Source organism: Pseudonaja textilis, chromosome 1, assembly GCF_049901715.1.
Source record: "Pseudonaja textilis isolate UNSWEBS1 chromosome 1, rPseTex1.2, whole genome shotgun sequence".
NCBI classification, from domain to species: Eukaryota; Metazoa; Chordata; class Lepidosauria; order Squamata; family Elapidae; genus Pseudonaja; species Pseudonaja textilis.
This window is the reverse complement of record NC_141990.1, coordinates 26978595-26993828: the sequence shown is the minus strand read 5'-3', so window position 1 is coordinate 26993828 and position 15234 is coordinate 26978595. Positions and strand designations below refer to the sequence as shown.

General features: G+C 36.8%; 1 protein-coding gene across 3 annotated transcripts in view; it reads right to left on the bottom strand.

Moving 5' to 3' along the window:
- Window positions 1-15234, bottom strand: part of EXTL3 (exostosin like glycosyltransferase 3) — a 123990-nt gene that overhangs the window by 60990 nt on the left and 47766 nt on the right. For all 3 annotated transcript variants that reach the window (XM_087929911.1, XM_087929905.1, XM_087929915.1), the window contains exon 2: window positions 14258-14379. The gene's annotated coding sequence lies outside the window, so the exon portion shown is untranslated. The remainder of the gene's footprint in view (window positions 1-14257; window positions 14380-15234) is intronic.

Below are 15234 nucleotides of genomic sequence, written 5' to 3'. Positions count from 1 at the left end.
ATTTTAACTCTCAATTGAAATGCAAATTAACCCTTCTCCTAAGCACCAAAAAATAAGATGCTTGGCCCCAGGAAAAGGCATTCCAAAAAACATGTAATTGTTTTTTAAATAATAACAAAAAATAAAAATAAAAAAACCATGAAAGATACTGATGAGAAAATACATATACTGTCAAATAAAAGGAAAAAAAATCACATAGAAAATGCTTTTTAAAAAATGAAAATATAATTCAAGTATGAATAACTTAGCTTTTTTCACTTTTTTTAACATACTGTATTTTGTACAAATGAGTCCCATATTTCATTCTACTTGTCCGTACAAGATCTACATATACCTGCTCATAGGTGATGATCAGGTCTTCAATCCACTGCATGAAAGAGCCTGTAAATTTCTCTTTCCAAAGGTGAAACACCATGCCAGAAAAGGTGGGACATCCATGAGGGGGGCACGTGGACAAGCAAGTGATGTAAATGCAACTACTTATGTATTTGCATCCCATGCTGGGGATGCAAATCTATAAAGCGAATAGGTTGCCCGATGGCATCATCACATACATTAAACATCACTGTGTCTTACCTGTGCAAATTGAGTTGTTAAGCAACTCAGTATTGGCTTGAATGGCATGTAGGCACAACACATGTATTAATACTGAAGTCAGACTGGCAGCCTGTAGGATCCGTATCACATGGTCAATAAAGTATGCCTCAGACAGCAGGCTGGCTACTACATTCTGCACAGCTGCAGTCACTAAGTCATCTTTAAAAAGCAGACCAAGTTAAACTGCAGTGCAATACTCTAACCAGGAGGTTGCCAGAGAGGAGACTGTTGTAGCCAACTCATCCCTAATATGAGCACTGCTATTTCTCCTTGCTAGTTTCTATAATTGAACCTATCCAAGTACATAAGAAATCAAATCTATTGCCTCTTTGGGAAGAGAACTAACCTGAAAGAGTTGCTGAATACACCTCACTGCGACAATATTCATAATAGGAAAAATGTTGTTCAATTCAACTCTCTTTCAAATAGTAGTAATAGTAGTCTCTCAAGACCCTTTTTTCCGCTTATACATATGTGTGTGTGTGTATACACTGTACATACTTTTTTCTTTTGACAGAGGGCATCAGAATTTCATTTTTAATGTATGCCAGTGTATACACACAAAAAGTGACAAAAAAGGTTATCTTATCTTAGTATGCAAGCAACAGAAAGATGACTTCCAGATTTCCAGGCCAATTTCTTTAGCAGTTATTCACATATAACACTTGCAATGGCTTTCTCAACATCCATTCCTGAGGGCTTTGTCCTTTTCTGTTCTTTCACTGTTACTACAGAACTTAAACCATGTTGTAATAAGTTTATTTCTTCCCCTTGGCACTGTCCTACTCCCACAACTGCATTAATCGTGACAGGATACCATGGGACTCAACCGCTATTATCCCAAGAGTCTCCTCACTTGCTGGTCCTTCCTTGTTCCTTCTCTATTAATCTCACCGTTTTAAATCACCACTCATCAGATATATCACTTTTTATGCCTAGCATTGTTTTTCTAAGTTCCCAGAAAAGGGGAAATTCTTTGCCAGTTATTGAAGGCTAACAAGTGCCTTTTCTGGGTCATCCTCCTCTGTATCCCACTGGAAAAACAAAAGGAATCTCTTTAATTGTTCAGAAAGCCTTCCTACTTTTTACTTAGAGATTGTAATAAAAAATTAACCTAGGGAAAAAATGAAACCAAACTCATATTTGTATTTATGTAAATTATCCTACCCAGCTCTGTTCCACAAAGTATTACTTTTCAAGCTGTTAATATGTCCTTCATCCTTGCTTCTCTTACTAGGTTAACACAACTACAGTGTTAGCATCCTATAGTATTGGGTTCTACATTGGTATGTTTAGCTGTGAAATAAATGCAGATATAGATCATTCGATACTGGGAAAAGAAAGCCTTGCTCTTAGTCATTGCTTTATTTTTTTAAAGAGCTCTCTTTATTGTTCCTTAAAGTTTTTGTTCAAGTAACATACACTTTCTCTAACTTGATCCTGCATCTTTTATCTCTTGGAAAATTCAACCATGTGGCAGGTTTCCAAGTGAACAGAGGATGATGAGTCTGCAAATTTGAAATGAAGGGTGTATACACAGAGACATTTTTTTAAAATTATGAAAAATGTTATTGTTCATTATGTCGACAATAAAAGCCCCCCAAATCTAAACTGGCTATCTAGGTAGCTTAAAAGGTTGATGCAGCATGAGAATTATTGGAAGCAGACTTATAACCATACATAAGATTGTGCAGTAGTTCAGAGTTCATTAAAAAGAGACATTCCATAATACATGAAAACAGAAACACAGCACCTCTGCGGCTCATTAAAGCAGGAGCCTCTATATCCAGGAACATGTGACTGCTAGGGAGAAATTTCCGCAACCTGGGAAAAGATGAGGCTATTTTAAAAAAATGCTACATTCAAGCAACAGGACACCCCTTTGCAAATGAATTCAAACCATTGCACAGTGCAAAAGCAAATATTTTTATTTATTAATTAAATTTATATGTTGCCATCTGTCGAATAACATTCTTAATGTAATTTTTAGCAAACTGTTCTCTTTTACATTCCATACTTACAAAAAATAAAATAAAAGCAAAATTATACAGCAATTTAGGAAAGTAGCACCAGCACATACACACACATACAAAAGGAAAATCTTAAAATAAAATAAGCCAAAATTGCCTTGCACTATTACTATTCTCATATTACACTATTACTATCCTCACCTTTGAGGATTTTAATATTACTGTGATGTAAGTATTTAGAATATTAACATTTGAATAAAACAGGTGGTTTTAAAAAAATGTTGTCTCTTTAATTTTGAAAAGTCAGTGTGCTCTGAGCATCAATATCTGATTTCAAAAGCCTTCAGATCTTGGGGCAGTCACCATCTGGAACAGCAACACTGAGCTTCACAGCTCCAAAACAGCATTTTTGATGTAAAGTTAATAAGAACTAGAAATCTCAGTATTCAATAATAAATGCAGAAACTGTCTAGAAGAAAAAACTCAAGGAAAGAAAAATACCATTTTCTTGCTATAATGAATTTCCACATTGCCCTAAATATGGACTTCCTCCTACTTTTATCAATTGAAATAAAATAGTATTCTATTTCTTGTGCTACATTTATTACAAATAGAATTTTCCTTTAAGATATCCCCTGTTAAAATAATATCTGAGTATCCCGCATTTTCTATTTTTAACTTAATCACTGACCTATTTTAAATTATAACTTTAGTTGGAAATGACCGTAGTTGGAAATGACCGTAAGCTGGTGATGATATGCTATGTTTTATCGATTACATATGCATGCATACATACATTTATACACACACACAAATGTTTTATGTATATTTTACATAATTATCCAGCAATTATTCAATAATGTCAATGAGGCAATCCTATTTGCTTTCCTTGGATTTTAATATAGAAATCTGTAAAAACTGGTGGTTTAATTGCAGCCTGAATTTCTTTAAATATTTGGAAAATGTTTGTTTATTTTTCATAATTAAGCCCCCTGCCAAATCATTTAGGGCTTTGATAGCTAACATGCCCAGTTAGAAACATAATATAAAGTCCGAAATACTATCAACAAAATTCTGTTCATGGTTTTAAGTGTTCATTTTTAATCGCAATAAATACTATTGTAAATAGATGGTTAAAATTTCATTGAACTTATCAGGAAAGATAAATTTAAATAAAATAAATATTGTTCGATTGATATCACTATAATAATTATATACTGATTTTGAATTATTTGTTTTAATCCAGCTAATTTAAATAGATGGATAAACTATTAAAATTATATAATTTTTATTAAAGAAATTTTGAAGAATATAAACTATAGAAAATAACGAAAATAAACAAAAATATTAAATAGTGAAAATAGAAAGAAAACTTAAAAATGGAAAAAAAGGATTATAAAGAAGCGCTACCAAACTTTTTGACAGTGTTATAATTACATTTATATTTTGCCCTCTCTCTCTAAAGTTATATCATAGTTTTCTTCTTTACTGATGTGAAGAATCTGCTACCCTTTCTAATCCTCAAACCCATATATGTCAAGTTCATTTCTCTCATGGGTGTTCAGTCACTGATAAATTTATATGTTGATCTTTCTCTAATCAGTCAAGTTAGATTTTCATTTGCTAGTTCTGTTATCTTCACTAACTATTCCTTCATTGTGAGCGTTTCAGACCCATTGATATTGAAACTGTCATTTTACTTCTATAACTATCTGGTTTGGTACAGCAACTAAACAGGACAGGTACAGACTCCGAATAGTAAGGACTACAGAAACAACCATTTCAACCAGTCTGCCTTCTATAGGAGACCTGCATATGGTGTAGGTTAGAAGGATTATTTTAGTAATGCAAAGAACAAAAAAAAAGGAAAATTTTGCCCAGATCCTTTTTCAATATGACACAGGAATTAAATATGACAGATCAATGGAGGAGAATAAATTGGGGGAAAAAAGATTTCACGTTCTACTCTAACCCACACAAATTGTGGTCTAGATTAGACATGGTGTGGATGAACGCAGAACTAGGAAACCAACTAGATTTGATAGAGATTATGACAAATGTATGGGCTGATCATAACCTATTAAAAATAACTTGGAAAGGAAGGAAAAGGAAGAATAGAAGATGGATACTTAATCCCCAAATTTTAAAGGAGAAAGATTTTGTTGAGAAAATTAAGAAAGAAATTGAACTTTTTTTTAAGGAAAATACAATGGAGCAAACATTACAAAATTTATGGGATACAGTAAAGGTAGTCTTGACGGAGCTGGTAATAGCATATACATTGAAAAGGAATAAGGAAAGATGGCAAAATCAGAATAAATTACAGGAGGAGATTAAAGACCTAAAAAGTAGATTACAAAAAAAAAAATCACAAGATGAAAAATTGAGGAGAGAGATGATTCTTACTAGGCATAAATTAAACATTATAAATCAGGAAGAGAGAGTTAAAGAAGTGAAAAGGGCAAAACAGAATTTTTCGAACATGCAAATAAACCAGGGAGGTGGTTAGCCCATAAACTAAGATTAGAAAAAGAAAGAAGGTTGATACAAGAATTGGAGGATGATGATGGAAAATTAGAATATCGAATGACTGAGAAAAAGAAAATAGTACAAAAATATTTTGAACAACTATATAGGGAGGATGGAATAAACCCTGAGAATATAAAACAATATTTGAAAAGGAAAGGTCTCCCAGAAATTAGAGAGGAACAGAAAGAGATTTTAAATAAAGAAATAACAGTGATGGAATTGAAAAGGGCGGTTGAAAGGCAGAAAGATAAGACACCAGGACTGGATGGTCTTCCAGCGGAACTGTATAAATGTATTTATGAACGTCTTGAACCAGTGATGTTAGATGTGTACAATGAGGTATTAGACTTTGCCAAATTACCCGATTCATGGAGAGAAGCGAATATCTCACTAATTCCTAAAGAAGATTTAGATCACAAACAGATTAAAAATTATAGACCAATCTCACTCCTAAACGCAGACTATAAAATATTCGCAACAATAATGTCAGAATGACTAAAAATTATATTAAATGAACTTATTCATATTGACTAGAACAGTTTTCTACCTTCTAGACAGATAAGAAACAATATAAGGATAGTATTAAATGTATTAGAATACTATGAGGCCCACCCGGGAAAGCAGGCAGTGTTGATTTTCTTGGATGCTCAGAAGGCCTTCGACAATCTCAGCTGGCAGTTCTTGATCCAACAGGTGGAAAATATGGGATTTGGATCTAAATTAAAGAAAATGATTGGCACAATTTATTCGAACCAAAAAGCTAGGGTAATTATAAATAGGGAGATTACTGAAAACTTTAAGATTATGAAAGGTGTCAGGCAGGGATGTCCAATGTTGCCTCTGCTTTTTATCTTGACCATTAAAGTGCTTTTAAATCAGATTAGACAAAGAAAGGAGATAACTGGACTAAAGAGCAAAAAAGAAGAATATAAAGTACAGGCGTTTGTGGATGACTTAGTATTTTTTGTGGAAGATCCAATGGAGTCAGGGACCTATCTAATTCAAGAATTAGAAGAATATGGGGCGGTAGCAGGACTAAAAATTAATAAAGATAAAACAAAAGTAATAACCAAAAACTTGATCAAAAGTAAAAAAAACAATTGGAAAGGAAATTGGGACTACAAAATGTCAAAAAACTTAAATATCTAGGAATTTGGTTTACAGGAAGATGCTCTTCCATAAAAGAGGATAATTATATGAAATTACTTTCACAGATAAAGAAAGATTTGGCCAATTGGGGAAAATTACAATTATCACTATTAGGCCAAATAGCAGCCATAAAAATGAACATACTACCAAAACTATTATATTATTTTCAAACAATACCTATAAAATTGGATAAATACAAGGGACATTAAAAAAAATGATTAGATATAAAGGATTGGTAGATGAACAGGGGGAATTAAAAACACTGGATAAACTAAAAGAACAAGGGATAATATTAGACTGGTGGGTATATTTGCAAATTCAAACTAAATTTAAGAAAAACGTAAAGGAGCTAGGGATAGATAAAGATTGTAAAAAATTGGACCAAATCTTGACAGGCAAGGATATAAAATTTATAACACAAATATATAATTATTTACTGGAGGTAGAACTAGAGGAGGAAATTGTTTAGGGATCAATGATGGCCTGGGCGAGAAATGTGGGTCATAATATAAATTTGGATGAGTGGGAAAAGACTTGGACTGAGAACTGGAAGCTGACTTTGTCGATGGCATTCAAAGAAAATCAATATAAAATGTTTTGTAGATGGCACTTAGCGCCAGCACAACTGGCGAAAATGTATCCAACCTTGAAACCAGAATGCTGGAAGTGCAAACAAAAGAAAGGAACGTTTTTCCATATGTGGTGGCAATGTATAGAGGTCAAAAAATACTGGAAGAAAATACAGAGATGGCTTTTTGAGATTACAAAATATAAATTGAATTTGGAACCCAAAACATTTTTATTAGGTATGATCAAAGGGAATTTGAGTAAAGATAAAAGATACCTTATTGTACACATCTTAACTGCAGCAAGAATCACGTTAGCACAAAATTGGAAGAGTGATAAAATACCACCAGATGAAGTTTTGATTCAAAAAATAATGGACTATGCTGAACTAGATAAATTCACTATGGAACTGAAAGGCAAAGAGGATCAAGAATACTATGCAACATGGGAAAGGTGGTATGAATGGGTGAAGGATAAGGATAAAAATAATTTATAGTCACAAAACAAGAAACATGTATATACAATGACACAATAACTGTTAATGGAAATGAGATTTTTGTATTTTTTGTTTTTAAAGAATAATTTTTTTAAAAAAAGGAGGGCTCAGAAAATATTTATAGACCCTCACATCCTGGACATAAACTGTTTCAATTCCCCTCCTCAGCATGCCCCTATAGGGTATTGCATGCCAAAATAATTAGATACAGGAACAGTGTTTTCCCTCATGCCATGACTCTGCTGAATATCTAATTTTATACAAAAAGTTCTTATACACTGATGTAAGTTTCAATCCTTTCATGTAAGTTTCAATCGTTTTAAACACATATTTTCCCACTATTCCATCAGTTTATGTCCACATTTCTTAGCCCATTTTTTCATATCTTTTTACTTGTTGTTCTTCAGTTTCAAATTTCAATAAAAATTTAAACATTTTGCTAATGTGTATTGTTAAATTACATGTTCATCATTTGCACATACTTCAAATTCTGTCTTCTGCTGCTCAATTCCAAATGTCTGCCAACTTTTTCTCTTAACTTCATACAAAAATTCAGTTGTATAAATTGGTAGTTTAAGATCTTCTAAATTTGTTAAATAGGCTTCAGAAGTGGTACAACAAAGTGTGCTAGTGGGATTTTTGCCACTTGCGACTGGGATTATAGGCTCACAAGACCCAAATTCCTTGATATTAAAAGTAGGAACAGAACTAGCATTCTATTCAATGTATAAATTAGGGAAGAAAGATTCTCACTAATTGGCCGAGAAAACAATTCATAGAATCTTTTGAGTATCCATTCTTATTACATTACTATCCTAATATATGTTTTAGGAAACTGAAATCAGCTTGCATTAACCCTCAGATATTTTGGAAAAGACAGAAGTTCCCACATCTCAGGTAACTCATCACTTTAGACTGAACTGGGATAGTCCTGTCTTGATATACTAACAGCAATAGACTTATATATGGCTTCACAGTGTTTTACAGCTTTCTCTAAGTGGTTTACAGAATTAACATATTGCTCTTAACAATCTAAATCCTGATTTTTACTGATCTTGGAAGGATGGAAGACTGAGTCAACCTTGAGCTGGTCAGAATCAAACTCCTGGCAATGGTCAGAGTTAGTGCGCAATACTGCATTCCAACCACTGTGCCACCACAGCTCCTGGTGATAGCTAGCATTGATGGTGCAAGCATAAGAGAAGCCTTCTACTCCTAGCAAAACTTTTGCAGCAGCATTTTTGACTAGTTAGAAGATTCTGAATACTAGTCAAAGGTAGATACACACAGTTCATATTACAGTAGGCAAATCTTAAAAATTACTAAGTAAAATGGACCCCAAGGGATTCAAAGCTTACCTTTGAAATCAATGTTCCAGTTATACAATATTACATATTCCTTTCGCTGCCTAGAGATGATAAAAGAACTACTCTCAACTGGAGATAAAGTATTCAAACATTTTGACGAATAGGCTGTTCTATATACCGAGAATACTATTCCAGTGTTGATTTAAGAGCGTGGGAAGGCCTCCAAAAACCTGAGCCATCTGAAATGAATCTCATTATTCTGAAGTCATCAAAAATTAATCCTATGAGATAAAGTACAGGATATCTTGGGGAAATAAACAAATAAACTGTATAAGACTCTGGAGAAAATTACAAAAAGAAACAACGATGCTTTCCTTTCCTCCAATTCATCCTATTCAAGAATACATTTTATTTCATCTGCATTTTTATCTTTTACCCCTTTTAGGCCTATCTCTCATGCTGTCCTAATGGCAAGGTTTAGTACAGTAGTGTTTCATCCCAAGTAAATTACTCCATTCCACAAAACTCACAGGCTGCTCAAAGGACAGCAGATTTGTAACATTCCCTTTACTCTCTTTAAACTGTCATAATGTATCTAAACTACTTTCTGTACACCACAGTACATGAATACCCGATTAAATCCCAAATGCACATTTCTTTATTTGGGGACTGGCAAATAATAATCAGTGGGACATCTGAAAAGTCATTCCAATCCCTGACAGAGAACCATCTATTTTACAAACCTTGAAATATGACCTGTGATAAATGACCCTGCTAGTGACTAGCTGGCTGGAGACAGATAAGCCAAAAGTCAAGTTTCAAGTTGAATATGTTTACATATATAAGGTGGCCTGCTAATTAAATTATCTTTATGATGCTCTCTACTCCTTAAAGCCATTTCCCTATATTCTGTTCGTGCCTTCTCTAATCCCCAGAAATATCCTGCATAACAGGGACCATGACCAAAATGTAAGTCTTAAAAACTGCTTTATTTTATTCTGTTATTCCTTCTGTTCAATCAAAGATTTCTTCAAATAATATTTTTTGAAGGGAAGTCAAGATTTTTGTCCAGAGTCCTTGCCCTGTTGCATTTTATTCTGTGCCTGCAGCCTCTTTATTTAGTCAATAGGTAGGACCGACATTTCTTTTGAGCTGAAAGGATTTCTAAGTAAGCAGGTACTATAAAAGGAGTGAAAGGTTTTACAAGAATACTAGCTTCGTTTAGACCCCAGGATGCAGCCAGGCCAGTTCATAATGACTGCAATAACAGCTATTTAACACAGTAATTTTAACTCCAGTGAATATAAATGAACCTTTATTTCTTTGGAAAAAATATGATCAAAATAACAGAGCTGCAATGTGATATGCAGAAACATTCTGTGCAGTTGCTGCAATTGGCCCTAGTTGTGTGAAGAGATGAGAAACCACGCTGAGCAAACAAATCTTACTCATCTCATTATAAGAAGTCCCACTTGCACTGGATTCAGAGACTTTCCCAGGCAGACGCATTCCTGCTGCCATGAGAACTAGAAACCTATGATCCAGACTTTTAAAAAGGCAAACAATACTCTTATTAATCCAAACATCCAGTTCAGTTAGGAAGACAGGATGATTGACAGAATGAAGGATGGAAGATGTGGTCTGTCTAGCATGTCCATATATATGTGTACAGGGTTCCCCCCCCCATTTACTCTTTTCTAAAATTTATATTGTTTTTATATTTTTATTTGTATTATATTATTTCTAAAATATATATTGTTACAAGAGTTACAAACACAATAGGTCTTTCACTGTTGTAACAAATTGGAAAACGAGAGTAATTCTAGTTAAGTTCATCCTTCTATTTTGAACCATACACTTCAGATGACTTGGGTGCCTCAAGAGGAACATATATGATTGTAATTTTTAAGTTGGCAGTTCAAGGCCATCATTGTTTTCTGCCCTGGGTAGAACATCTGGCTTCCACACACTTCCACTGTGGGGAAAGCAGGCAGAGAGGAGGAAATAGGTAGCTTCCTGTCTGTAATTATTAACAAGGAACACAAAGCCAAACAAGCACAGTTGACATTTACTTAATGGCACTATCCTTCTGTCAGCTCAGAAGCAATAAAGCTAGCACTAGAATACTGCATCTGTCTCAAAATATAATTTAGTACAAACAAAGCAAACAAATAAGAATTCTGGATACAGGAACTGCCTCCATCTTAATGTTTTTTGTATGGACAGCGACACATAAATCTATAAAAATGAACGAAGTGTTAGTAAATATTTTCTGCTAATATTCTCAGTCATTAAACTGCACATGGAAGTAATGGGGGACATAGCTAGAGATGCTTCATGTCACATGATTTGTTACAAAGATCAACTGACCACTGGGAAGTAGGGGAACAGTCGAAATCAAGTGGAAAGGAAAATGGAATGAAATTAGGACAGGGGTGTGAAACTTGAGTTCATTGAGGGCCACATCAAGGTTGTGTTTGACCTCAAGGGGCCGGGGGAGCATGGCCAGGATGAACGTGGCCAGCTCAATGTCACTCATTGAGGCTCCATATTGGGCTGCAATGGCCTCCTGCAGCCCTCTGTCAGTGAAAAGGGAGCTCCCCGAGCTCTGTTTTCACTGGCAGAGGGTTGCAGGAGGCCGTCGCAGCCCAAAACGGAGCTCAGGAGAGCTGCATGCAGTCCTCCTCAGCTCCCTTTTCACTACCACAGGTCCTTCGCTGTTTCCAGGGCAGGCCCCCTGGCCAGATCTAAGCACCCTGCAGGCTAGGTCTGGCCCCCAGGCCTTGAGTTTAACACCACTGAATTAGGAGTATGATACTAAATAAGAACTAAATAAGATAAGGCACATATGATTTCATGACTATATGACATCTGCTAAGGAAATTCTCATGTTTGAAGACTACAATTTACATATTTCTAAGTGCAGTAGAGGTGACAGACAGTAAAGCCTATAAATAGCTATTGTTACACAAATATCCAAGGGACTAAACCTGGTAGAACTACTGAGAGAATCTGAATTAAAATAAGTGGAAGGAGCAGAAACTATACTTATCACGCTTCTCTGATTGCTCTAATATACTATCAACCAAGTAAAATGAGAAGATATAGATCAGGCTTGTCCAACCTGCGGCCCATGGGCCGCATGCGGCCCAGGTCGCCTCGTAATGCGGCCCAGTGCCCACCCCAACCATCGTGCCACAGCCAGCGAGAAGGAGGAGGAGAGGCAGGTGCGAGGCGGGGCGAGGCGAGCACCATGTCAAGCAGCAAGAGAAAAGGCGGGCACCGTCAGAGCGCCACCTCCTGCTGTTGCCGCCGCCGGCACCGCCGCCGCTTCTGCCCCCGCCACCACTGCTGCTTCTGCCCCCACCGCCACTGCTGCCCCTGCCGCCGCCGCTTCTGCCCCGCTGCCACCCCTGCTGCTTCTGCCCCCGCCGCCACCCCCGCCGCTTCTGCCCTGCCACTGCTGCTGCTTCTGCCCCCACCGCTACTACTGCCCCCGCCGCTTCTTCTCCCGCCACCACCCCCACCGCTTCTGCCTCCGCCGCCACCGCTTCTTCTCCCGCCGCCACCCCCACCGCTTCTTCCCCCGCCACCGCTGCTGTTTCTGCCCCCGCCACTGCTGCCCCCGCGGCGGGGGAAGAAGCAGTGGCGGTGGCGGGGGAAGAAGCGGCGGCAGCGGTGGGGGTGCTGGCGGGGGCAGCGGCAGCGGGGGAAGAAGCAGCGGCGGTGGCGGGGGAAGAAGCGGCGGCAGCGGTGGGGGTGGTGGCAGGGGCAGAAGCGGCGGCGGCAGAAGCAGCAGCAGCGGCGGGGGAAGAAGCGGCGTGGTGGGGGCAGAAGCAGTGGCGGCAGCGGGGGCAGAAGCAGCAGTGGCGGCAGGGGCAGAAGCGGTGGCGGTGGCGGGGGCAGAAGCGGTGGCGGGGGCAGCGGCGGCGGGGACAGAAGCAGCAGCGGTGGCGGGGCAGAAGCGGCGGGGCAGTGGCGGCGGGGGCAGAAGCAGCAGCAGTGGGGGGAAGAAGCGCGGCGGGGCAGAAGTAGCAGCGGCGGCGGGGGCAGAAGCAGCGGCGGAGGAAGGCTTCTGCCCCGCCGCTGCTGCTGCTGCTTCTGCCTTCCAGTCCTGCCTCATCCAGCCGGGCTATTTGCAGGAGGAGAGGTAGGCGTGAGGCAGGCGAGCTTTCTCCCCCGCAAAATGTGGCGGAAAATAAACTGTGATAAAAAAAACTGTGATAAAAAAACCATGATAAAAAATAAATAATTTTTAATAAATAATAAATATTTTATTTTATTTTATGTGCGGCCCAAACCAAATTTTCATCTTCAAATGTGGCCCAGGGAAGGTGAAAGGTTGGACACCCCTGATATAGATGATGCCCATCACAATAAATCACATATTTTAATTACCTTGACATCTGTCAGGACACTAATTCTACAAAGGATGATCTTCCTAGTAAATTCCTAACTTCCCCTAAAAATAACTTTCCTCCTTAAAGGAGTGAGGAAGCTAAAGGGGGAACAGCTATCTCCCATGGAATGTTAATCAACAAGGAAGACTGAACAGATAAAGCAGGAATAGGTGATTTGGAAGCCAAAATAATTGTATTGCTAGAGTTCTTGATTTTTTAAAAAAATCTTAAACCATAAATTTAGTCAACAATGTACCCCGAGATTCAAATTTGTAATGATTAGTTCAATTATATCCAGATTTTATCCCTTTAAAATTAATTATTTCATATAATTAATTATTTACCAATTATATTCATTTATATTTATTTAATTCTTTCCTAGGCGCATGGATCACCTGAAATATATTCTGGTCTATAAATCCTAATATCTATTAGCTTTTAAAAACACACTGTTCATTTCAATACACAAATATATTTCCATATACAGTAAATCTTGGTTTAATGGACCTTTGTTTAGTACATTTTGGAAACACTGAACACATTTTTATGTTTCAGCATTTAACATATAAAGTTCTTTGTTCTACAGTAATCCAGACAAGTTTCATCATTTTTATAAATTTATATTGTCTGTATAATGATACAATGGTACACATTAATAATGTAATTTATATTATTGCCCTCATTACATAATTATACAAATGACATACATTGATGTAAATGACATAATTTATATATCTGCATTAATCTGCCACATGTCATTACTCAAATGAACAAATTGTTGCAACTCACATAAACTCAGATTTAATGGGCATTTGGGCTTAATATATAGCCAGTCTCTACTTATGAATGGTCCATTCAATTGAAGGTTTACTTTATATCTGTCAAATCAGCTGTTTATAAAGACTTACATAAAAATGATTTTTAAAAATTACATCATTAGTTTCCCAAAAAACTTCTAACCAAACAACGTAGCAGCAATTATAAGGCACAGGAGAGACCAGCAGAAATAAATTATACAAATGCAGTCTGAGCAATTTTCTTATACAGACTGTAAGCAGCCATAAACATTACAAGCAGAGAAAATAGGGTAGAAATGCTGAGAGCCCAAAAGAAAGACATTTTTTGCAAAGATGCATTTCTAATAAGTATACCTTTTTTCCTCATTGAAGAGTCAATGGTTTGGATATTTTTGCAAAAGAAAAAGTAAAGAAATTTGCCAGCAATGACAGAATACCATCTTACCTTCAAATTTTGCAGCCTAAGACCCCAAACTAGCCTCCAATCCATTGATCTGAAAGATTCATCTGAATCCCTTTTGACTCTTTTGGCACCACAAGACATAAACAGATGGATGAGCAGAACAGCTGCAGAACAGCAAAATAAATGAGAAATATCAGTCAAATGAAGGCATTTATAAATAAGCAAATATACACAAGTGACATGCAGACAAATATACAAATTATTTGTGAGCTTTGTTTGCTTGAACCATAATCAAAGTATGGGGTAGTTTCTCGGGAAGGGTCACTACTAATGGATTTTCTGAGTATAAATTTCCCTCCAAATGCATTTTTTGATAATGATAATAATCCGAATTATACGCTTCAAACATAAACCCAACCACATTCTGTGAGCAAGAAAACAAATTTATGTAAATAAACATTCTAAAAAACTCAGAATCATTAAATTAGCAGTGATGCCTATTGCATATTTAATTCCAGCAGGGACAGAAGTATTATTAGGAAAATAATGTTCTTCCTCATATCTTTTTGCCATTATTAAAAGCCTCCCATGCATAATTATTTGTTCAATAATTTGTCCACTGGTTAAATAAATCCTGAATTCCCAGTATTTAATGACAGTCAGCCTAGCAGCTGTAATCAGAATGCTGAATCCTCCAACTTTTGGAAATTATCTCTTCTGTAATTCCCAAAAGAAACGGACATGCAAATGGATGTCAATGGATGTTGACATCCATTGCAGTGGACATGCAATGGATGTTTGGTTCACAGGAACCAAAACGGAACCTGAAATGCTCTTGGGATCCACTGGGTTGCTTATAAACTTTAAAATCTTTGATTTTGAGCTAAACCAAGCAAATAAATTGTTGGCTATCACCTCTTCTAATCAGCCTTTCTCTTTTTCCTCTCCCAACCCACTCTGCAATTTTGAGCATTATCTTTGAAGCATGACAGCTTCTTTTATTGTATTATTTGCAAACT